The sequence below is a fragment of the Protopterus annectens genome, chromosome 2.part0 (genome assembly GCF_019279795.1).
Source record: "Protopterus annectens isolate FY-2018-M chromosome 2.part0, PAN1.0, whole genome shotgun sequence".
In the NCBI taxonomy this organism is placed as follows: domain Eukaryota; kingdom Metazoa; phylum Chordata; order Ceratodontiformes; family Protopteridae; genus Protopterus; species Protopterus annectens.
The window spans coordinates 674,714,300-674,740,132 of NC_056728.1; positions in this window are offsets into that span (position 1 = coordinate 674,714,300).

Here is a 25,833-nt window from a genome sequence, read left to right on the forward strand (position 1 = left end):
ATGGTGTTGCCTGAGAAAATGTGCATGGTGTTGTGCCACAATCTGCTCCTTCCAAAAGGGAAAGGTAATGCAGTTCTGGTACCCAATACACATTCCTCTTTGGGATGTTACAGGGCATGTCCTGGGTTGGCCAGTGAATTAGGGGAAAAACACTACAAATCAGCACTATGATGTTGATCCAGGTTCTTCAGTCTCCTCATCAGCCCATCTTCGTGGTTTGGAATTAGCCCAGGAGAGGCTAAGGTAGGTTAGGTAGACCCAGCTAATACACAGAGGACCTGGGGGCAGCTGATAATTAAAAGTGCAAGCTAAAAATCAAAGAAATAAAAAAATATGTTGTTGCAACACTGTTTTGTAGTTCAAGCTGTAATAAGAGAATGTTAGTGATGATACAGCCTTCATTTCTGAGGAAAGTTTAGTAATTATTTACCAAAATACATAATTAAAAAGAAAGCTAGCATTTGAGTTATAGTGCAGCAGATTGCAAAGTATTGAAAGTCAGGATATTTTTACTCTTAGAAAATAAACAAAAAGTACTGTTGCAATTTTAGTGTGGTTACTATGAAGGATCTGCTGTGATATCTAAACTGGCCATTACAGACATCTATGTTCAACTAAAAATAAATCACTTGGAGATGATTTATTACCAAGCTCCACCCAAAGAGATATCTATGGTGAGCGAATTGTTGAATATTATCTTGACATGTAACTATTTCACATTCAATAACAGATGGTTCCATCAGTTGATTGGTGTGCCTATGGGGTCTCCGTGTGGTGCCAGTGTAGCTAATTTGGTCATGACTCATTGGGAAAGAACGTTTGCCTTTCCCAATAATATTATTCAAGAGAAAGTCGTTCTGTACATAAGATTCTTGGATGACATTTTTATCTTGTTTAATGGCTCACTGGAAGAAGCCCAAGACCTAGTGATTGGCTTCAATAATTCGTCTGACTTTTTGAAATTTACTTGTACAATAGACATGGAGAAGATATCCTATTTGGATGTGAAACTTTATAAAGACAGAAGTCTAGGTCAGTTTGGAGCCAGAATCCATTGGAAATCAACTTTTTCTAATTCTTATCTACATTACGATAGTGACCACCCGTTTCACCAGAAAAAGGCTATAGTCAAAGGACAACTTGTAAGAGCAGCTAGGATGGTGTCAAGGGACAGTAAATTTTTGGAAGAGTGTCGTTTCATAGCCAATTTATTTCTGGATCGAGGTTATGCAGAAACCTTGATTGATGAGTTGTGTTTTGAAGTTAAAACCAAGAGAGCTAATGGCTATTTTTATTCTATCTTGAGTCATGTTGTTTCTGAATTGAGTCATTCACCATCACCTGTATGCCCTGATTTTCAGGGAAACATGTCCAGGTCCAATTTTATTTTAACTTTTAATACAGATGCCAATGACATAGTTACTATAATTAAAAGGAACTGGCGATTACTATCCCCTGAGTTACTTGGAGGTCCAATCTTTGATAAAGCCCCACTGATAACATACAGAAGGGGCCCTAACATCAAAAATATTCTGGAATCTATGCAAAATTCAGTAACACCAAGATCAGGGATGTATAAATATAATATGTGCAAGTATTGTAGATTTGTCCAGGCAGGTACAGCCTTTACAGTTAAGAACAGGCAAGTCCTCATCAGGGGACGTTTCACTTGTTCCAGCACCCAAGTGGTATACCTTGCTCAATGTTCATCATGCTCCAGTTTTTACACTGGCAAGACTGAGAGGAAACTTCGGGAAAGAATGTATGAGCATTTGTATGCCATAAGAAGAATGAAAATGGACAATACTTTGGCTATGCACATTCAGAACAACCCAAACCATGAGTTTACATTTATGGTTATAGATCAGCTGTATAATACTAATTCTTATGGACCTGAGACATATAGTTTAGAATGTAAAGAGCTTCTTTGGCAATTAGGATTGGAAGCATATCACCCCCCCCCTGGTCTTAACAGCTCGTTATCCATTAGTTGTTTTTTAAAACTTAAAAGTTTGAAGAGGTGACGAGCTGTTTATTCTCACAATTTTTTTTTTAAATGAGAGTCAAAAAATGAAAAATGAGAGTCGACAAATTAATGGTTTCATAACTCTTTATTAGTCGACAGTGATGGAGGGTTAATAGTTATCAGTTATTGTTATGATTATACATTATGATCATTATTTTACAATATATATTATTGATTCATATTTTGTTATTTAGTAATTTTAGGTCTAGATACGCTAATTTTTAGACCTGTTTTATTTAATGACAGTATTAAACTTATTCTGAGTAGCCTAAATTTATGCTGTTATATTATATGTTATGTTACATTATATTATATGTTACATGTCATATTTTATATTTTATATTTCCATATTTTTATTATTTTTATTATTTAGTGAGATAGGATTAATATTATATTTTTCTTGGGTAGCTGTTCTAGTTATTTAGATGCTTAGGACAGTATGCATTAATTATTATATTTATTATATTCATTATATTAGTTATTTTACTTGAAAGCAGGCAAGATACAATTTATGCATAGGTAATTTTTGATTAGGAAGCGTTGCGCTACCATTATTAGTATTTATGCTGTATTTATGCTGTAGGTTGAACATTGTTATTTTTATGTTATTTTATATATTTTACATATTTATCTACTTTATATAGTTTAATAATCAAAATATTGGGCTTTTTCTTTCAGTTTCAAAGCCTGTTATTATTACAGTCTTGGTGTATTAATTTTTTATTATGTTAATAGAGAATTGCAAATGCACCTTAGTTAGCTGTGATCTGTACCTTTAAGGAGATAAAGGGAGAGCAAGGGGCGTGGTTAAGTGTTTCAATGCTGGTATTTAAACTCACTTGTAATGGTGTGAATGTTTTGCTTGTCTGAAGAAGTTAGTGCAAGGTACTAACAAAAAGCTTTTACAGTGGCTTAATAAAATTTGTTGTTTTCTATGTTTTTTACGTTTTGGAATGGTCTGAGTCGAGTTCTTGGCTTTTGAATTTGCGGTGGTTTTCGCTAGTGTGTTTTTCCGGTCTTGAAAGGTTAAATCTTCCAAATTCCTCAGAATATCTTCAGTGTATGCTACATTACTGTTAGGGTTCAACTGGTACTCAGTTAACAAAATGATAAATGGGATCTTTTGCTTCATATCCAGCCTAAATTTCCCAAGATTATAATTGCCAGCTGGAAGAATGCACATCCAGTGCTCATTACAAACCTTTACTGATTTAAAAGGACTTTGCTGTTTTGATCATTCTTGCTCATTTGAGCATCAATGGAGGCTATTGTATGCAGTAATATATAGGCTGTGAAATATGTTTTAAACTTTATGTATGAATTGGACAGAAAGGTCTGGGCACTAGCAATCTGGTCTGCATACCATGTCTTTGAATCTGCAGTGTGAAGTGCCAATATAGATTCTTAACAGACTGATAAACTGAATTCATAATTTAACTGGAAGATGGGAAAATGTTCTGATTATGTCGCCAAATGATGCATTAAGAAGAACAAATGTGTCTACAAAGGACAAAGAGAAACATAATCAAGCTTATTTATAAAGTTATGACAATAAGAAGAAACAGAGGTTAAGAATATCGCAATGACAATAGCACCTTGTATGCACTGAAATGGGCCTCAGGATTGCCTTGAAATGATATAGCTGTGTTCTTTGGGAAATGGGACACATTTACCAAGAAAACGTTTGTTAACTGTGATCTGATGTTTCTAAGAATTAAACGCAGAGGCAGAAACAATTAATGGCACTCTATATTCAATATGTTTTAGCAAATACCTATTCCAGCAGAGTAAATGTATAAAGCTTGGGGGCCCAGGGGGCCCAAGTCTGAATATAGGATTACGGTCGTATTGGCACAACAGAAAAATGGCATACCCATTGGGTTGCTGTCATAGGGTGGGAGATATATGCACTTTGAGCACAGGTGCATAGTTTGATTGCCCTGTTGGATACTGGGGAAATCCCCATATGGTGTTGCCTGAGAAAATGTGCATGGTATTGTGCCACAATCTGCTCCTTGCAAAAGGGAAAGATAATGCAGTTCTAGTACCCAATGCAGATTCATCTTTGGGATGTTACAGGGCATGTCCTGGGTTGGCCAGTGAGGAAATCCCCATATGGTGTTGCCTGAGAAAATGTGCATGGTGTTGTGCCACAATCTGCTCCTTGCAAAAGGGAAAGGTAATGCAGTCCTGGTACCCAATACAGATTCCTCTTTGGGATGTTACAGGGCATGTCCTGGGTTGGCCAGTGAATTAGGGGAAAAACACTACAAATCAGCACTATGATGTTGATCAAGGTTCTTCAGTCTCCTCATCAACCCATCTTCATGGTTTGGAATTAGCCCAGGAGAGGCTAAGGTAGGTTAGGTAGACCCAGCTAATACACAGATGACCTGGGAGCAGCTGATAATTAAAAGTGAGATGTTAAAAATCAAAGAAATAAAATATATGTTGTTGCAACACTGTTTTGGAGTTCAAGCTGTAATAAGAGAATGTTAGTGATGGTACAGCCTTCATTTCTGAGGAAAGTTTAGTAATTATTTACCAAAATACATAATTAGAAAGAAAGCTAGAATTTGAGTTATAGTGCAGCAGATTGCAAAGTATTGAAAGTCAGGATAATTTTACTCTTAAAAAATAAACAAAAAGTACTGTTACAGTTTTAGTGAGGTTACTATGAAGGATCTGCTGTGATCTGCTGAAAAAAAAAATTTTTACTTGTTTGTAAATTGTTTGTGTGCAATGTGTTTGTAATATGGAGCTTTAAGTGTGCAATGTGTTTGTAATATGGAGCTTTTCTCCCCGGGCCTCCACTGAAAATGGGCTTTCGGACCCAGTGGACATCCCCTGTTATCAAACTGGAAATAAAATAAAATAAATAATAAAAAAATATCTAAACTGGCCATTACAGACATCTATGTTCAACTAGAAATAAATCACAGAACAAGTCAATTATCTTTAACAAACATTAATCTTTCAACACAGAGTTAATAAAAAGATCCAGATAGATGCATGCCGAACTACTGTAAATCAACAACATAAAATATGTAAAAAACATGCAGATAGATATTATGTATTATGAAATATAAAAAAAGGGAAAGCACCTATAATAGAGCTTTAAGCAATGCAATACTGCAGTTATAGGAACAAGGAAAGAGATAATGAAGAGATGGTTGCTTCTATACAGGACAAGCCATTAATGAAGAATATCTGCTTTGTTAATATTGTAATAGACAACAGAGCCATCAGCATGCAAGAAAATGGCCGCATAGACTGTTTTTTTCTAAAATGCAGAGAAAGCAAGATTATGGAAACATCGCTGGAAATCATTTGTTATGTATTTCAGTAGGTATAGTATTTCATAAGATGGGGTATTATTTCAGATGAATGTGTGAATGACAACATTTTAGAAAATGTGTATAAGACTGGGATGGATAAGCAGATAAATGCAGGTGTGAGAAAACAGGATTAGGTAAGGATATTGGTGGTTTCCATCCAAACATTAAGAATATACCAGAGGAAGAAAAGTAAAGACTGAGATATTTATCACATTAACTAGATGTGGAGTAATGTAAGGACACATGAACATACCAGAGGAAGAGAAGGAAGGAAGGAATAAGACAATAGAGGGCAATTGGGGACTTATATTTAGCAGAAACAGACTGTGATAATGTTGATTCAGCAATGTCAGTAGCATAATTATTCACAGTTTATGTTCAGGAACAATAATTACTTCAGATTGTTAAAAAAAAAAATCTATCACTGAAAGGAATATATTAGACATTGTTTGTCTTCCTAAAGAAATTACTGTTATGTCATGTCAAGTTTTACCACTGTTGATGTACAGTAATGATGGGGTTATAAAGATTAATTCATTGGTAGATAATTCTGTCAAAATGAAATCCAAACCAATGCACAGAAGATTAATAACAGATTATATGGAAGAAAGACAGTCACTGTGTAAAACTAATTACAGTGATGCATTCAGGGGAAAACCTATTGAAGGAATGTGGAAAGTTTTGAAAAGGAAATTGTTTGAATGCAAAAGAATAAAAAAAATGTAACATCAGGATTTAGGCATACAATGTTGCATAAGAATGAGAAACTTGATTAAGGTGAGAGACAAAAAGTATAAGAAATGGAAAGGACGTTGAACTGCAACTTTGAAAACTGAAATAAACAAGATGGGCAAACAAATTAAGCACTGTATGAGAGAAGATCAAGAAAAATTTGAAGAAAATTACATAAAGATGTTGAGCATAATAGGAAACCATTTTAGAGATATATAAGATTGGAAAGGAGTAAAATCATACAAACTGATAAACTGTGTGCATATTCTAAAATTTATTCTCAGCCACAACAGATTAGAGATAAATTTACAAAAATTTTATAAAAAACAGTTTGGCTCCACAAAGGAGGTGGCAAGTTGCCCTAGTGGCATCCAGATAACCTCAAACACTGAAATCAAGTTAAATTATATTCAAAAAGAACTATGCAAACTGGATCCAACCAAAGCACAGGGAGGAGACGGAATTAGAAATAATGATCTAAGAACACTTAAGCAAGAACTTACAGTACCATTATATCGATTAGTTTCTAGGCCATATAAATATGGGAAGATTCTTCAGTATTGGAGACATGCACATATTAAACTTATCTATAAGGAAAAGGGGAGTAAGACAACCCCCGATTAATACAGACCCTTAAGTCTACCTTTATGTTTTGGAAAAATATTGGAGAAGCTAAAATTGGATAAGTTATTGTCAGAATTGGAAAAGTTTGGACTTCAAATGATATATTACCATGCATTTGTTAAAAATAGATCTAGTACCACCTGTAACATGATGTTTTAAAACAATATAATAACAATTAGGAATGAAAAATTGTGCTGTGATATAATTTGTATACATTTAACTCCAGTACTTAACAAGGTCATTCACAAAATACTCATGAATAAATTAGAACAACTAGGTATTGATGTATTCTTGATAAGATGGAAAGGTGCATGACCTACAAATAGGACATGGCAAGTATCATACACATGAAATTTTTGGTAACATTCAGGGTATCCCACAGGACTCTGTCCTATGCCCATACTTTTTTAGATTGTATCTTTCTTTTTTTTATTTTTCAAAGCTTTATTTTACTTTTGCTTCATTATTTTGGTACAACATTTACAAAAAACATTTTACTGAAACTGGTCAGCATACAGAGACAAATAAGGCCAATAAACATTCACATAACCAACCAAAACATTTAAAGCTTACTTTCTTAATATGACAGGAGAGACTATACTATTAAAAGATACATGACATTCTTGACTCAAGTAATTCAAACTATCATTACTGGCACAAAATTGAAAAATCAGTAGTTAATAAAGAATATAATATGAAAACATCACATATACAACTATTTACATATACTGCTACATTCTTACACTATTATTATTACTATATTAACACTTTGGAGTAACTATAAAGGAATTGAATGAGTTACATCCTTTGGAGGGAAGGACTAGCCATAGTACTAGTACAGAAGAGTAGATGTAAAGCCATTTTATATTACTTCAGGATACAATCTAAGGTTATACTCCAGATGTTAAGGTATTTCATGCATTTGCTAATATTTTCAGTAGTTAGTTTATGGGATAGACTATACTTGGATGCCATCCTTGTAAAACTTTCCCAGTTTGTTTTAGAACGGTCCAGCCAGTTCTGTGTTATATAAAGCTTAATTAGCATAAAGAGAGCAATATGGACTCTTACTTCATTAGTGGGAAGGCCCTTTTAACCCACATACAATATAGCAAATTCCCATGAAAGGGTGGATTTCCTGTAACCCATTTTTTCCAGTTTAATCCTAAGTGAGTTCCATAAGCTCTGTGCATATTTACAGTACCACAGGATATGCAGGAGGTCAGCTCTCACTGGGGCAGAAGGGGCAGAGAGGTGAAGTATTTGGAAAGAAGCTGTTAAGACGCTCCGGGGTATAATATGCATCATTATTTACAATTAATTGTGCATACAGTAATTTCTTGAATGGGGCAAACCTGGTTGTATTATTTATTGCTTGGGAGAAGTGAACCTCTGTCAGTTATAGATTGTATCTTTCTGATTTATCTTTTTCATCTGCAGTGTTCCACAGTCTGTATTCAGACTACTTGAAAATTGGGTAAAGTGATTACATATGTTACACATTAAACATGTCTGCAAAAGAACTTGACTAACTTGACCAACTGGGCACAGGAGAATAATATGAGGATAAAAACATAAAAAAAATAAAAAAATAAAAAAAAAACTAAGTATATGAGATTTGGGATTTGGGAGACATAATTTGAAAGGTGAATATATAATATAGCACACAGTGAGTGAAACTGTAGATTCATTTAAGGACCTGGATACAAGGGCAGATCCAGCTTTTAGTTTTTCTAATCAAATCAAGCAATTAGTTAATAATTATAGAACTATAGGTTGCATAAAAAATTATAAAGTCTAGAAAATCAGAAATGATGAAGTCATTGTTTCATAGTTAGTTATATTATATCCAAACTTGACTATGGAATAACAATTTGGAAACCTTATAAGAAAACAAGCGTGAGTAAACTGGAAAGAGTACAGTGGAAATATACCAAGTGCATCCATGAAAGTGAAAATTTAAGTTATTATGAAAGACTAAAATATCTAAACTTGTACAGTGACTCATATAGATATTTAAGAGGAGACCTTATTCAGGTATACAGGGCATTTAGAGACAACTACCTGTGGGAATGTTTGGGGTTATCAAAAAGTACTAGAGAATCATCAGACAACCTACGTAGAAGATTCTATAGGAATGCAAAGTGTATTAAATGGTTCTGTGAGAGAGCAGCTGTTGCTTGGACTAGACTACCAAATTACATTAAAGCAAGTACTAGTTTAGATATTTATATGAACAGCCTGGACACATATTATAGGAACAACTGTTCTGGTATATTGACAGGCTAAAAGGGCAGTAATGCCAGTACTTGAAATATGTCTGTGTATGTATGTACGTATGTATCCATTTATGTGTGAGATATTTATTAGATTAACTACTGTGGCATAAAGTAAGGACACAGCTGTTTATAAATCTTGTGAACTATTCATGAGTTCAAGACCTACCACATATGGCTACATGCCAAAGACTTTTTAGAACTTGTGCAGTAGAAATTTCATGGAATGGAAAAGGGAAAATGAAGCAAGAACAGAGAAAGCTAAAATGTAAAGGGAAAAATATTTAGTAGAAGGTGAAGGCATAGCAAAGTAAGCTATAAGATTTGTAGTAACCTGAAAGGTTCAGAGGAAAGTCTGCCTAAGAATTATTAGTTCTGTGTTTCTGACCACTACTTGTTGATCATTATTTGCCTCTAAATTAATCAAACCATTTGTTCCATTATCACTGATGGCGACAGTCAATGAATACAAGCCATCATTGTAATAGTTGTCACTCATGGTTCAAGGGCTTTTTGCTTAAAAGATCCACATCCCCTGCACATTCTCAGCTAAGTAATAGAAGTGAGATATGTAATTGTGTGAGTGGGATATGCAATTGTGGGAGTGGAATATGTAATTGGCCTTCACTGATGGCTCTTTGTCATTTTCTAAGACAGACTATCAGCAAGTCCTGAAGCACAAGAAGTGGTTTTAGCAGCCTGCCCCTTTGAAACTGTATTTCTGTTCTTGGTCCCCAAGCATTCACAACCCTTTCCTTCCTCTAAGAGAAGCAAGTGAGTTATAGTCCTTAATTTAGCTCCCTCTACCTGATTCCTCCATTGCCAGAATCATAACCCTGGTCTCCTAGGCTAAAATGAAGAAGACACCACCAATCTGCACCCTATAACTAGAGTTAACACTGACTTTTAAACTTTGAAAAATGGATTGTGAAGTGTCTGCTTCAGACAGAAGAAAACTTTGCTTTTAAATATCATTAGAGTCAACAAAATAAATATTTTGGTTATCTCTAAAATAGAAGACTTTTCTGATTTCTTTTTATAACCTTCCTTATTCAAGGAATATAAGCATCGTGATCTATTAGATGGTGAACCTGTGCTGTATTTTGAGTTTGTCACTTTGACATTCTGTGTTTTTTTTATAACTCCATAGATGTCTATCCTGTTTGCACACCAAGAATAGTCCAAATGTCTGAAATGAAAGTGTTTATATTAGAAGAGAAGTAGTCCACTCAAGAAATTGTTATGGTTACTGTTTAACAGATTAGTAGGAGAATGGATATAGAAATGTTGTATGCAAAGAACCAGTAACATTTTAAAGACTTATTAAATATCTAAGTCAATTGATGGGGCCTTCAGTGCTTATTTAGGAGTGATTTATATTCCTAGGTGTGCTTACCAATTCACATGTAACTCACATTTAATGTTTTGAGTGAACATAAGAGAAAGTAATTCCCCCATTTAGGTTAATGTTAAAAGTATTTTTGCAAATAGTTTCCAGTGCTGCTCATCTCATAAAATTCAACTCTGTTCCATATGAAATATGAAATAATAGTTACTCCATCTATCTTTCTTCTTAATCCAACTTGGTTGAAAAGTGGATATGATACACAAAGTATGGTATTGTGTAAATGTTGCACAGAATATTGAATTGGTTGATTCCTACTTACATATTATGCATTTTTGTATAAGAAGCATATTTTCCTGCCCTTTCTAGAATAGATACACTTTTCAGTATGCCCTATAACAAGCAGAGGCAAATGGAAAATTATAAACAAGTAACTGAAATTCTGTTGTTTAAATTATTAAGAGCATATGTTGTCAGTAATTCAAACCACTGATGAGAGGCGGAGCCTGTATGGCTAACTGAAAGCAGCTAAATTTCAGAGCTCCATAAAACTATTAAAATATACAGGATTTTTTTTTTCAAACAAAGATATCAAAAACATAATGATAAAAGTCTAAACTATATAAGTAGAAATCTTGGTGGATTGTTACAAAAATTTTCCTGTCAGAAAAACTTGAAGATTTTTTCAGCTTCTGGAAATGAATAACTCAATGACTTCTCATCCTGATTGATGCAGCTTTAAAGAAAGAACTACAACTGATGTCTACTACCTTACAAGAACTGTCTTTAAAGATGGATGATTTCAAATAAAACTGGAAAAATCTTAAAATTAACTGTCAAAAGCAAATAGATGTTTTTAAGGAACTGCTACAATAACATCAGACAAAAATAACAAATATAGAAATTTCTTTAAATGACATTGAAGGAAAGCTTAAAGAAGAAGAAACGCAAAAAAGAATTCCTTCTCAAACAACATACCTGACTGCTTAATAAGGTGGATGATTTAAAAAAATAGAGAAAGGAGGACCAACATTAAAATCTTTGGGCTACCAGAGAATACTGAAGGTGAGGACATTATTTCATTTTTAACATCTTGGATTCCTGATTTCTTAAATCTAAAAGAAGATTTCTCTTATGGTATTGAAAGGGCGCATAAAGCTGTATGGAAACCTGCTTCAATCTCAACTAATATTCCTCCTAGAGCAATAGTAATACATTTTTATCATACCTGGACAAGAAACTAGTTCTAAAAACATCCTGGAGAAACTCACCTTTAAAATACAATCAGAATCTAATTAGATTTGACAATGATTATTCCACCAGAGTGGTAGAGCAAACAAAAAAGTTTGGCCAATAATACAGCTGCTTAAACAAAACAATATCATGGCACAGTTTGCTTTTCCTGCCAGGATCCAAATTGTTTATGCAAATGAAATGAGAGCCTTTAATGACTTAGAAGAAGCTTCTTCATTTATTAAAAATAACAATGTGCTTTCTATCCCTGAGATATGGACTGGATATCTTATTCTCTTAAGAGAACAAAAGAAACAAATTGCTGGACTGATGTTAAAAAGAAAAAGCAAAAGACTGATTCCAAAATAGCTATTCCTACTTAATCTCTCAAAGCTTCTACTATAATATGATTTGTTACTGGTAAATGTTTGAAATGGGAATGTACCTTCTTTTAAGTGATCTTTCAGACTAAAGAATTATTAACTTAATTATTAGAAGCACCTATTATCCGGTTTCTGACAGACCAAAGGCTCAATTGATTATTCTACAATAATACAGGTAATTAATTCTCTTTGCTGGGAGTTTTTGAGGTTTCTGTCAAATTAGAACTAAAATTGTAAACTTACTAAAATATAACTAAACAAATAGAGGTAATGTACTTTTTTCTAGTGATATATTTGGGAACTAGTGTCATACAATAGATTGCACATGTGATGTAAACTAAGACATGCATGTTCTGATTATAGTTGCTCTATCAGTTACTAAATACTGTGTTGTTGGGATAACTGGCATTGAATTTGTTAGGTTTATCAAGTTTTCTTTTTATTACTATTTCTTTACTTTTTGATTAATTTATTTGATTGCATGTTGAGGCATATCTTTTTTAATTAATTTTTAATTAATTTGTTGGCTCTTATTGAGTTATTTGATATTCTTGGTAATTTCTATGTTACTATCCTGCTCATTGTTGTTAACCTGTTCATTCATAGGTTCATACGGACATAGGTAGGTACTAGGCTATCTGCCCAAGGGCATTTATAAGCCTAGCCAGAGTGTGTCAGCTTTCGCCTCCCCATTGATTAATTAACTGAGGCTCTGTCAAGAAGTGCCAATGAAGTGATCCCAGGGGTGTATTTTCTGTTACCGATCCACTTGTCAAGGTTTCTCTTGAAGAGTGTTAGTGAGGGGCTCTGCCTAATGTAGTCAGGAATTTTGTTCCAAAGCATGGGGAGTCTCTGTGACAGGAATCTATCCCTCCAGCATGTTCTATTTATTGTTGTTATTAGATAAGATTTGTGATGCTTATTTGTGTTTTATCAGTGGCTGTTATTGTTTTTTTTTCTCCTGCCCATTTTATTAAAAAAGGAAGGAATGACAAGCATCAACAGATGTGCTATGTGAAGCTTTCTGAGCACATTAACTTATTTTATCTCATTCACTTCATAGCAGGACTTGAATAGTGCTCAAGTTGCCATGACAATGGGAAGTAGTGACATTTGGCTTTATGGCTCTACAAAACTTCCTGGAGTGAACTGGGCAGCTTATTCGATTAACAGCAAAATTTGGATAATATCTGCCTTGTATTGCCTGATCATTGCCTTCTGCATGCTTGAAGCTTTTCTTTGCTGCTCACTCTGGTTTTGGATTACTTATACATGCAGTCTTCCATTGCGGCTTGAAACAGGTGAGAGAAATGATGCAGAACAAATGATTTCCCAATAAGATTACCGCATTATTATGTTGTCTATTTCATCTAATCTGTATAATACTTAGTATGAGGTCTTATTTAAGATTCATGATGTAAAGAAGTTTCAGAACTTGGATAATCACATTCTGATAATTAAATGTTTAATTTAAGGAAAGGGGAGAGAGGAAGGGGAGGGGGAAGGGAGAGAAGGAAAGACAATGCAGAATCTGAAAGAAGAGAAGATTACACTGCTTTTAAAAGATGCATACCTTGAAGTACTGATACAACTACATAACACATATCCTACAGTTATGGTGAGGCAGCACCAAGCTTTTGGCTTGTTGGAGTGATGCATTATTCCAATGCATTCTATTAAAACTTTTGGTCTGCACTGGAGTCTGTTTTGTGAAAACACTTTGAATATGAATTTGAATCAGTAAAAAGAGACGTTCTGTCCATTTTACCAGTTAGGTGAAAATCTGTTGTTACCTTTCTGAACATTGTTTTATTCATGTTGATTTTTATACCTAAAAAAAGAAAATGTCCACCTGACCTTGCTGCATTGTGTGCATGCTGGCTTTAATCAAGAATTGGAGATACTATGCAATCTTTAGTCTTTAAATCAGATCCTATCTGTTTCTGTGAATGATGCAATGTCCCTTTTCCCTTGTTTATGAGGATTTAAAAGGGTATTCTCCACCACCAATGACATAGATTTTTTTTTTTTTTGCTTATGGTTTCTGACCTCAGATATTGGATTTACCATACTCATTTTATCTCTTTCCAGGGCTTTAAAACATGTATATGGTACATCTGTTCTCCTTGTTTCTTCTTAGTTTGTCTTACTTTGTAGTTTACTTCATTTATTTATTTATTTACTATGCAGCGTCCCTTCTTTTTGGACATGAACTTGTTCTTGGTTACATGGACCGAATCTAAAATGCATATTCATGCTTGAAATATCAAATTCCTGGCATTTCATAGGATCATAGGATCATAAGAAGTTACTAGGCCATTGGCTCATTATATCTCATTATAACATTTAAATAATGCAACCAATAATAAGAAAGAGAGGAAAGTAACACACATGTCTCTCTTGGAGAGTATTTGTTTAATCAAATTATATTCATACAGAAGAATCAAGGGAGTCATATATTTCTTAATGAATACTTTGAGGCTCTCTCTCTTTTTTTTTTTTGACATTGTATGCATTATCCCTTATGGTTGCATGTCACTTTATGGAGTATTGATTTACTACATCTGAATTATCATATTTGATATATTAATGCAAATTTATGAAAACCTGACATTCAAAAATAATATGCTACAGAGGGGACAAGCAAATAACTTGCACCAATGAAATTAGTTGAAGACTATACAGTATTTATATCACATACTTAAGAAACTGTTGCACTGTACAGTACTATAAATTGTTTAAGTTCTTTCATTATTGCCATTGAGTAACTGTCTTTTAGAGGTAAAACCAGCTTGGTTTAAAAATGTTACACTCTATAATAGTGGCAAAGTCTAGAAATTTGTTATAACGTATTTTAGTTACTTACTATGTCTGTTATCATATTTAAACATATAACACCCATGCTGTATGGGATAAAATATAGAGTATGTAGTAATATGTATAGTTATGAAGCACTACACACTGGGAAAGAATATTTACATATGTTTAAAGCATTCAACATTATATCTTGCATATAAAACTTGCTAAGTAATTTCTGCATATTAATTAAGTTCAATTGCATACAGTTCTGGTGTTTATAATATATTTGATTATAAACACATTTTACCCGATGTTGATCAATATTTATCTTAAGAAAAGGAAGGACTTTAATGAGTATACATATAACTTAATACATTGTCTTGATTGTGTTTATTTATATCAGTTTCTGAACACTACCAGGACTGTAATATGTCTTGTTTGTCTGCAATATTTGAATATTACTCATTAAACAAATGTGATTACATTTAAAAATTTATTAATCAAGCCATAATAGGAAGATAGGTGCCATATAACAATGAAATTGACTTAAAATAGTATAGAATAGATAAATACATTCTTTATTGCAATTTAGTTATTACTAATATTAAGTTGAATATAATTGTAAGTTATTCTGACTCATATTTAAGGTATTACTTTTTTGCAAGCTTACTTCTTATAACTTAAGAATTCCATACAATTATATTACATATCAGGCATTTCTTAACTGAATAAGATGAATTATATTCTGTAAAGACAGTATTTCCTGGTATGTTATGTACTTTAGAACATTATATTTCTTTCTTTATAAATTACTCTCCGTATAATAGTTTATATTTATGGAGCTCAGTTGTTCCAGATTGCTTAAGTTATGAGGGATAATCTAACAAACCTATGTTTATTTGTTAGATTAGGAATGATTTGCATTATATGTTTAAAGTGGGACATTATACAATTTATAGTGGAGATTCTAATTATATTAATATTTAAAGTGTATTTTCTTTCTTCTAAGCCCGACTTAATCTTTATCTTACCTGCATTCATAAAGGAAATAAGCTTGACTTTACTGTCTAAAGAACTAAGAATTAACATATATTTATTGTTATCACAGGGGAATTGTTCAATAGTAACAAATATCAATGAGAGCAATCTTTTAATAGTAATTTGATATGGATCCAACATTGCTACAGTATATTTAAACACTAATGGTTTAAATAATCAAAGTAAAATATCAAACCTACTGAGATATCTAAGATTAAATAAAGGGCAAGTAATTTTTCTTCAAGAAACTCACTTTAAAACAAATTATAGATATACATGGAACCCTAATGAATATATGATTTTAGTTCAATCTTCTTACAAGTCAAAGACCATAGGATTAACTATTTTATGGAAAAAGAACATTATTAATCCTGAAGTTATTTATAAATATGTAAATAAAGAGGGTCATATAGCTTTTTTTATAGAAAAATTTAACAACAGAATATGGACATTAGTAAACTTATATTGGTTCCCTGGTATTGGAGTAGGAACTGTTAAAAACACTTAAACTTCATTACTAACAATTATTAAGATAATATAATAATAAGAGAATATTTTAATTGCATTTTAGATACTTCTGAAACTACTAATAAGAGACCTATTCATATATCCTCCAGCACAAAATCCTTAAAGAAATGGACTGAGCCATTTTATTTAATAGACATGTTTAGATTGAAAGATGATCAATCATTGTTGTTTTCTCATCAAGATTATAGATTTGGTACTCAAACTAAAATAGATGAAATATGTGTTGCTCAGGATCTACATTCAAAATTACTAATTTCTCAATAATTCCATATCCATTTTTGGATCATAATTCTCTGATTTTTAAATTTCAAAGTGAGTTTAAATCTTTAACCTTTTCTTCTAGAATTCCATCATATATCACAAAAATCAAATAATTTAAACCTTGTTTGTTGTCGGAACTACAGTTTTTCCTAGATATTAACTCTACAACATAAATTAACATAGTCATGATATGGGATTCACTAAAAGCCTATATATTTTTTAAAACCCTTAGTTGATATAAAAATAAGCTTAGAGAATGGGATTCTGAATTACAAGCTGTACAATCTCAAATTTTGTTGGTGAAATCTGAAAACATCCCAAACTCTCCAGAAAGTAAAAACAAAATATAGGAATTAAATAAGAAGTATAATGAAATTTTAGTACACAAAACAAATTTAGCACCAGAAAAATTAAAAGTAAATTATTTGGCTACTTCCCCTGGATATTTACATAATTTATCTGCAACAATTAAAATACATTCCAAAGCCAATAATATTAACAATATTTATCATGATGAGATGGGCAAGAGAGTGTCAGATATAGGAGATATTCGTGTTGCATTTAGACATCATCATATGGAACACTTTACAAATGCAAAATTATCTATCGATCAATTAAGTTTGGAAACAATTTCTACCAACATTAAACATCCCTGAAGAACTAAAGTTAGATTTACAAAGACCCATTTCTTATAAAGAAATAACTAATAGGATGAAAAAAAGTAAAAATAATAAAGCCCCAGGATTAGATAGCATAATTATAGAGCTATATAAACTTTTCCCACATCCATAATCTCCCTTTTTCATAAAACATTATTAGAAATCAAGTCACAATAAATAATACCTCCTTCTTGGAAATACTCTTTAATTAATCCAATCCTAAAAGAAAATAAAGAACCAGAACTTTGTACCTCATATAGACCTATATTATTATTAAACAATGATTACAAGATATTTATGTCAATTATAGCATTTAGAATGAAAATTCCATTATCTAAAATAATAGATAATGATCAAACTGGTTTATACACAATAGACATCTCCATAACCATATCAAAAGGATATTTACTCTTATCAATTGCATAAATAGGGAAATTCAAGAAACACTGATAATTGGATTGCACAGAGAGAAGGCTTTTGATTCCTTAAGTTGGAAATATCTATTTAAAATTCTAGTTTTATTTGACTCTCCCCCTCCTTTTGTTCATCTCATAAGAATATATATAAAAATAATTTAGCTTATGTCAAATTAGGTCCTTTCACCTTGGAATCTATTTATCTTTCAAAAGGCTCTAAACAAGGTTGTCCCTTGTCACCTATTTTATTTGCATTGACTATTGACATTTTTGCTGTTTTAATATATAACAATTCAAAAATAAAAGGGGTGGACATTTATGATCAATATAACTCAAAAATAATGCTATTTGCTGACAATATACTACTAAAATTAATTCCACAGAAACTCTAGAGGAATTAGATATATTAATTGAGAAATATTATATGATTTCAGGTCTTCATTTCAATAGATCAAAATCTAATTTTTTTCTAAATAAAAAAGAAAGAAATGCAAGTTAAAGAGAGCCATATCATAGGCAAGCAAGTTTCTACACTAAATTATCTAGGAATTGTTATATGCAAGGATTTGAATTAGTTAATATCAATAAATTGCAATAATATCATTAACATAATTAAAACTTCTGTGGAAAGTGGAATAAAATATTTTTTGACCTTTGAAGATAGACTGCAATTAATAAAAATGGTTTTACTTCCCAATATTTTGTTTGTTGCACTAGCAATTCAGTTGTTTCCTGAGAGACATGTCCTTAAAGAAATAAACACGAGTTTAATAAAATTTCTATGGTTTCCTAAAAGAAATAGTGTAGCCTTAACTCATCACATTAGACAATGGGAACAAGGAGGACTAAACGTTCAAGATATTGAATCCTATATAAAGTCATACATATTTAAAACTGTTATGGAGTGGATAAATCCTAAATCTTCTTCCTACTTTAAAGTATTTCATACTGTTCTATTAACAAATTCAAGATTCAAGATTCACTTTATTGTCATTCAATCGCATGCACCCACAAGTGCGCAGCTGAATGAACTTTTGTCCCTCCAAGCTCAACATTAACCTACAACATTACACATAAAAACAAAACATTACACATTAACAAGAAAAAATAAACATAAAAAACAACAGCCCAAGCTAACTGATGGTGCCAAAACTACAACTGCTGCAATTCAACTCCAGCACCAATACATTCCCGTTTTAGTTTAACTTCAGGCACAAAAATATCAGATGCTGCATCTCCATATTCTGCTCAGCACCACACAGAAACCAGTAATTTAAAAAAGCACTTCGTAGATGTACTTTTGCAGCCAACCATAGGCCCCAATTGTCACTTCCATGCTATGATTCTGTCCTCATCCTCAAGTCACCAGCCACTCTATCACCAACACAGCTTCAAACATCATCCATAACTTCCTCTCACCTCCATTCCAGATTGTCCAACCCAACAAGACACAATCCAATCTCAAAACTCATGCAGGCATACTCCGCATCCGCTTCTGCCACCAACTCGCCAACTCGTACTGAAGACCCCACTTCATGTTCCAAGAAAAACCAAAACATCAGGACGTGACAAACATCACAAACACAACCATTGGCACCAGACACACAGCCGACCATACGAATGACCCACAACTCAACAAAACAGGTAAGTATAACACAAAAAATGTAAGTGCACAACAGGAGGAGGAGAGGCTGCTGCCATCATGGCCCAAGGGCATCTTAGAAGAAGAAGAAATTAAACTACTTTATTTAAAAAAAATGTCAATATCGGATAAAGTCAATAATATGATATTTATTAAGTATTTTTGCAATACAACATAACATGACCTACCAAATTATATTTAATTATTTCTTCAACTCCTTCTGGAAATGTATTACTATAAATATGAATTTTAAAACTTTGGTTTGATCTTTTAATCCCATTTATCATGAAAAAAATTATCCTCACAAAATATATAGAGAAATATTTACTTCTTGGGAACACAAGAACATTATTTGTTGGCAACAATGCATCAAAGAACTAAAAGTTTTAGATATGCAAATGATAAAGAAAATTTATGAAATTCCATCTCAGGACTGGCTAACCCTACAAAGCATCTTAACATATTCCCAGGACTTATGTAGAGTAATTAATAGTTCTTCCTTTACAGATGCTCCAAAACTTATAAATTACCTATATCGAATTATAAATAACTGCAACATGAAGAATGGCATTTCAAATTATATAAAGAATTAATAACTTATAAAACGATACCTAAAGTATCCTACTGGCAACATATCTGTAAAAGTCATTCATTACATCTATCAGAAGAATTCAAATAAAGCATGTTACTATCAATAAAACATACATCTAGTTCACAGTATTGGAAACTTTTTATTAGAAATATTTCCACAGAGCATTTTTAACCCCAGATAAAATTACTAAAATCTGATCTTCCAGAAATGAATTATGTTGAAGATATAAGCAGGAATCTAGAGCTGACTGGAATCATATTTTTTTATGATTGTATTGCCTTTATACCATACTGGAATGGAATCAATAACTTCCTACAGGCCTTATTCAATGAATGTTTTATTTTATCTAAAGCTTTGATTCTGTTGAATGTAAATGAATGTCCTCATATGAACAAATTAAACTTGCATTTACTATGGACAATACTTGCAATTTCTAGAAAATGCATAACCAGAGGATGGAATTCAAAGACAGCACCAACCATGGAAGACTTTTTGACTTTACTGAGGAGTTCAGTATTGATGGAAATCAAAATTAAAGAACTAAGGATTTATCCTAGGCAATTGGTAAACAATCCATGGAAAATGTCTTAGCATTGATTGATACTTTGCAACTAACACCAGATATACTCTGATAACTGCATATTGTTTCATCTGCTCAGTAATTAGGAACCATTTGATATTATTACTGATGTCAGGCTGACTGTAAATATTGTATATAGTTGTTCAAAATGTTATACACAATATACCATGAATGTTTTCATAATATTATTTGAAAATAAAACCTATATGAGTAAAAAAAATAAATAATTCAAACCACTGGTAAGGTTTCACAAAGAAAATGCAACTGCCTCATGATGTTACAGTAAATATTTTAAATGAACAGTTTGAAAAAGATATTGACTAATGTACGCATTTTCTACATTATAGTTGGAAAGGCATTTATTTCATATAAAACTAATAATACTGAGCCATCATATAATGAATAATCAGTTTTATTTTTTATTCAACTTCTGATAATAAAATAATTTAAATTGTTCTAGTTTCATCTCAATAATGATGCAATTATTAATCAAAATGCCTTACTGGATACATCATTAATGAACATTGAATTTCTATCATTTTATTCATTATATGAAAGGCGCAAAATATTTTCTTTTCAGGCAAGCTTGTTAATTCTCAGAGGCTCATTGGTCCTACCAATATCTGTACCTAGCCTCCCTATCTCTTCTGTCCTAGAGGCCAGGCTACTTTGCCAAAAACTGCAGTTTTCTGAACTTGCTTTCATCTCTGACCCACTAGCAAAAGTACTTTGGAAAACGTAATAATGCAGTGAAAATCATTTATTGAAAGTTTAGTGTCATATCACTTTGTCCTTGACTGAAGGTAGGTGAAAGGGAGCAAATGTCTTTATGTTGACATGCAGCAAGCAACTTCAGAGCTCATTTTATGGAGGGGGGGGGGGGTTTCATCTCAATTATTTGAGCTTACTTCTGGTGAAAAATAGTTTGCATTTTGTGTGACAAATTTCATTTTTATGACATGGACTTCAGTTACTTTTGACAGCAAGGGCATAGCACCATCTTATTCAAAAACATTACTTTTACCTTTCTGAAAAGTAATACCTCCTTTTTGTTATTCCTTACCACATTTGTTGATAATACTTTGGGATCTGTCACCCTTCTTACTCGGTGGCAAGCTAGTTAATGTCTGTTTTTTGAGAGCTCAAGCTTCATTTCACACAAGTACTATCTGCACCAAACTATGGATTCTTGTCAGCTAACCAGTGGGTGAGAGTATGGATGCAATTAACACTCCTAACACAATATTTTCTGAAACTGGAATAACTACTTCTGTGCTTTGGCTTCTTCTCTGCTATCCTGGCTCACCTGCCACTCAAACCTCTCTGCTGCTCTCAAGCCTTCAGTGACCTGTGACCCGCCCCGTTCCTCATTTCCCTTGTATAGACCTTTTTGCTACTCACTGTGGTAACATTTATTGTTTTGTGGGAAAGGAAATGTTATTTCTCTTTACATGACGTTTATTATTTTTCATCTTTTCATTCATTCAGTCAGTCTTAAATACCTGTTTTAAAATGTTAAGGGTTAAGGGGAGCTGAACTTCATATTCTGGCACTTAGTGGATGTAAGACAGAGAAATTAATGCTGGATAGGATGCCAGAATACCATAGGACACACAGACACACACACACACACACACACACACACACACACACACACACACACACACACACACACACACACCACACACGCTTAAAGGCAGATGTCCTTCTATACTCGTGCTGCAGTATTCTAACATGTGGGATCCTCTGGCCAAGGTGACCCGAACGTCTGGCTCATACATACATGCATACATATAAATATTTCAAGCATGGGCATTAATGCCCTTCTAGCTTGCCAATGTACCAAAACACTTGTTCCCATAATAAGAATCCAGGCTGCTCTTAAAACTATCTAAACTAGCACATGCTTAAATGTAATTTGGTAGTCTGTTCCATGCATCAGCTACACTGTCAGAGAACCAATTAGTACACTTCTCATTCATATATAATCTTCTTCATAGGTTGTCTGGTGATTCTCTAGTACTTTTTGTTAACCCCAAACATTCCCAGAGGTAGTTGTCACTAAATGGCCTATATTCCTGAATAAGATCTCTTCTTAAATATCTGTAAGAGACACTGTACAAGTTCAGATATTTTAGTCTTTCATAACAACTTAAATTTTCACATCCATGGATACCCTTGGTAAATTTCCATTGTACTCTTTCCAGTTTATTCATGCTTGTTTTCTTATAGGGTTTCCATATAGTTATTCCATACTCAAGTTTGGATCTAATATAACTAACAAACAATGACTTCATTATTTTTGATTTCCTAGACTTTATAATTTTTTTATACAACCTATAGTTCTATAGCTATCATTAACCAATTGGTTGATATAATTAGAGAAACACATAGCTGAATCTACCCATATACCCAGGTCCTTAAATAAGTCTACAGTTTTAATCACAGTGTGCTGTATTAAATATTAAATATTCACCTTTTAATTTATGTCTACCATATCTCATATGCTTAGTTTTTGATGGTTGTATCAGCATATTATTCTCCTGTGCCCAAATGGTCAATTTAGTCAAGTTATTTTGCAGACATTCCTTATCTGTAAAACATGTAATCAGTTTACCCAGTTTCAGGTCATTTGCATACAGACAACAGAACACCTCAGATGAAAAGGTTAGGTCTGAAAGATACAATCTAAACAAGTAAGGTCCGAGGACAGAGCCCTGTGGGATACCCTGACTGTAACCGAGTATTTCACCTGTCCAGTTGCTGTATGATACTTGCCATTCAGCTATCCATTTTATCAAGAGTACCTAGTTGTACTAATTTATTGATCAGTGTTATATGTATGACCCTGTCAAGTGCTGAAGTTAAATCTATATAAATTACATTGTAACACAATTTTTCTTTCATAGCTGTTATTATATTGTTATAGACATCCCCGGGATTCATGAAGCTCAGGGCAAGGACGGCGATAGCCTTGCGCCGACCATGCAGTGTAGAGATGGTGCAGCAGCACCACATGCTTATTAATGAAGGTGCACTGCCGTAATGGCCATGTGTATAGGAAATGTACATGAGTGCAGGGGGCGTGTCCAAGCACGGAGGCATGAACATGTCAGCTGCATACGCGCAACCTAAAATGCTGACTAGTACAGCCTGCCTCTAATAGTAATCACTCCTGTCAGTGTCCATGGATACTGAAATGTATGCAAAGCATACAAGACAGTTTTGTGAACACCAAAATAAAAAGTAAATACAAAGGCACGTAGTTGAATATTGAGTCCCCGTCCCTCGAACAAATGACATTTAAAACCCTGAGCTAGTATTCCATTGTAGTGTCAATAGTTATACCAAGTGGAAGTGAAATGCATCGTATTAGCGTGCTGCCAATTGCTAAGCCTAGCCCAATGGTTAGGGTTACCACCTGTCCCACATTGTGAGGGACATTCCCCCTCTGGGCAGTTGTGTCCATACCAAAACCATTATAAATGTCAAATGTCCTGCAATTGTAGGACATAATTATGTCCCATATTTTATGTAATAGTCCCATACAATACGTATTTCCATATGTAAAATACCTAAATGTTACAAGTAACAGAATAAGCAACTAAACTGCTACAACAATAAGCTTATATTTAGTCATAAAACTAAAGTACTATCCTTTGTACTGACCATGGGTATGTGTTGGCCTGTAAAATCTGATGTGTCCTGAAAATGCCCATCCTGGTCACATGAAAGGGTGGCAACCCTACCAATAGTCAGAGCATTCGCCCAATATCTGCCCATTCACGGTCCAAGTTGTCCTTGTCAGGATGGCCCAAAGATGAATGGGTATTACTCGGGTCTACCTACCATGTCATGAATGATAAGTATTTGCGTGAACCTATGTGCATGAAGTACAGTATGTGGATGATCAGAAATGCTAGGGTACTCCTCCCAACCATATTGGTACCAGTGATATGTAGTATACGCAATGTGTTCTGTTGACTGTGCCATGGGCCTTCAACCAGAGAAGGGATGGATGGTGTCTGTGGAATATGGGTGTGGGGGGTGACGGGTAATGTAAGAATTCGCCAAGGGGAGACTGGGTTGGATGCACAGTAGGTGAACTGGAGGTGTACGAGGGAGCAGTGGGTGAATCAGAAAGATAACCAAAGAACAAATATTCACATCCACAATACAACCTGACAGGCCATACTGTAGAACACAATCCCACAAACATATGAACATTAAAATGTGTGATACACATGTACAGAAACGTTACCGGCACATACCCACATAATGGTCTGGCCTGAACTGAGCCATCCAACCCCAACACACCTGGAAACATAACTGAATACCCATCACCACCTCCACAGCACACCCCCCCCTCCTGAACGTCCACCAGAACCACCCATACTCGGTCTGCTAGCTAGGCGCAGCCATATCTGCACATAGTCACCCCTAATCATATCTAGTAGGCAGTCTCACCCTAGGCAGTCTCAGGATTGCAAACTATGTATCCCTTGCATGTATAACCCTACCTTATTTCCGTAAAGCTAAAGGAATCGAGGTCATCGGTCCCCACAATTTTTGAATATCCCTCATGGGATAAGTAACTGTTATAAACATTAGACTTGGTGTCACGACATGATGTCCAGTCCTGTAAACATCTGGGCACACGTTTTATGAGCAGTAGTTGTACACACGACTGCTCAGCCTCCAGCTGGACATGTAGAACCTATGACCCAGGATTAAACACCTGACTGTGATGCATGTCTCCCCACGTGCATTATCAGGAATATATACCTTGCACATTTGCATAGTGGCAGTCAGATATAGGGTGATTAGGGTGCTTTAAAACAGATGTAAGTAGGGTTACCACCTGTCAAACTTTGCGAGGGGCAGTCCCTTTTTGTGCAGTTGTGTCCTGACCAATAATAATACAATGGCAAATGTCCTGTGATTGTAGGAAATACTTATGTCCCATATTTCATGTAACAGTTGCATAAAACAGTTATTTCTGTATGTAAAATACTTAAATGTTACAAGAAACAGAATAAGCAACTAAACTGCTGCAAGAATAAGCTTTCATTTAGGGAAATAAGTAAAGTTCTAAGCTTTGCACTGACCATGGGTATGTGTCGCCCTGTAAAATCTGATCTGTGTTCCGAAAATGCCCCACTTTGGCCATTTGAAAAGGTAGCAACCCTAGACGTAACCAGGTATCTAAGTGTGTATGTGCGATGGTAAGTGGCGGAGATTCAACAGCATGGGAAATGTAAATAAACATGTAGGTGTATATGCATGTGTATTTACAGACCAATATTTTATGTACATATATATATATATATATATATATATATATATATATATATATATATA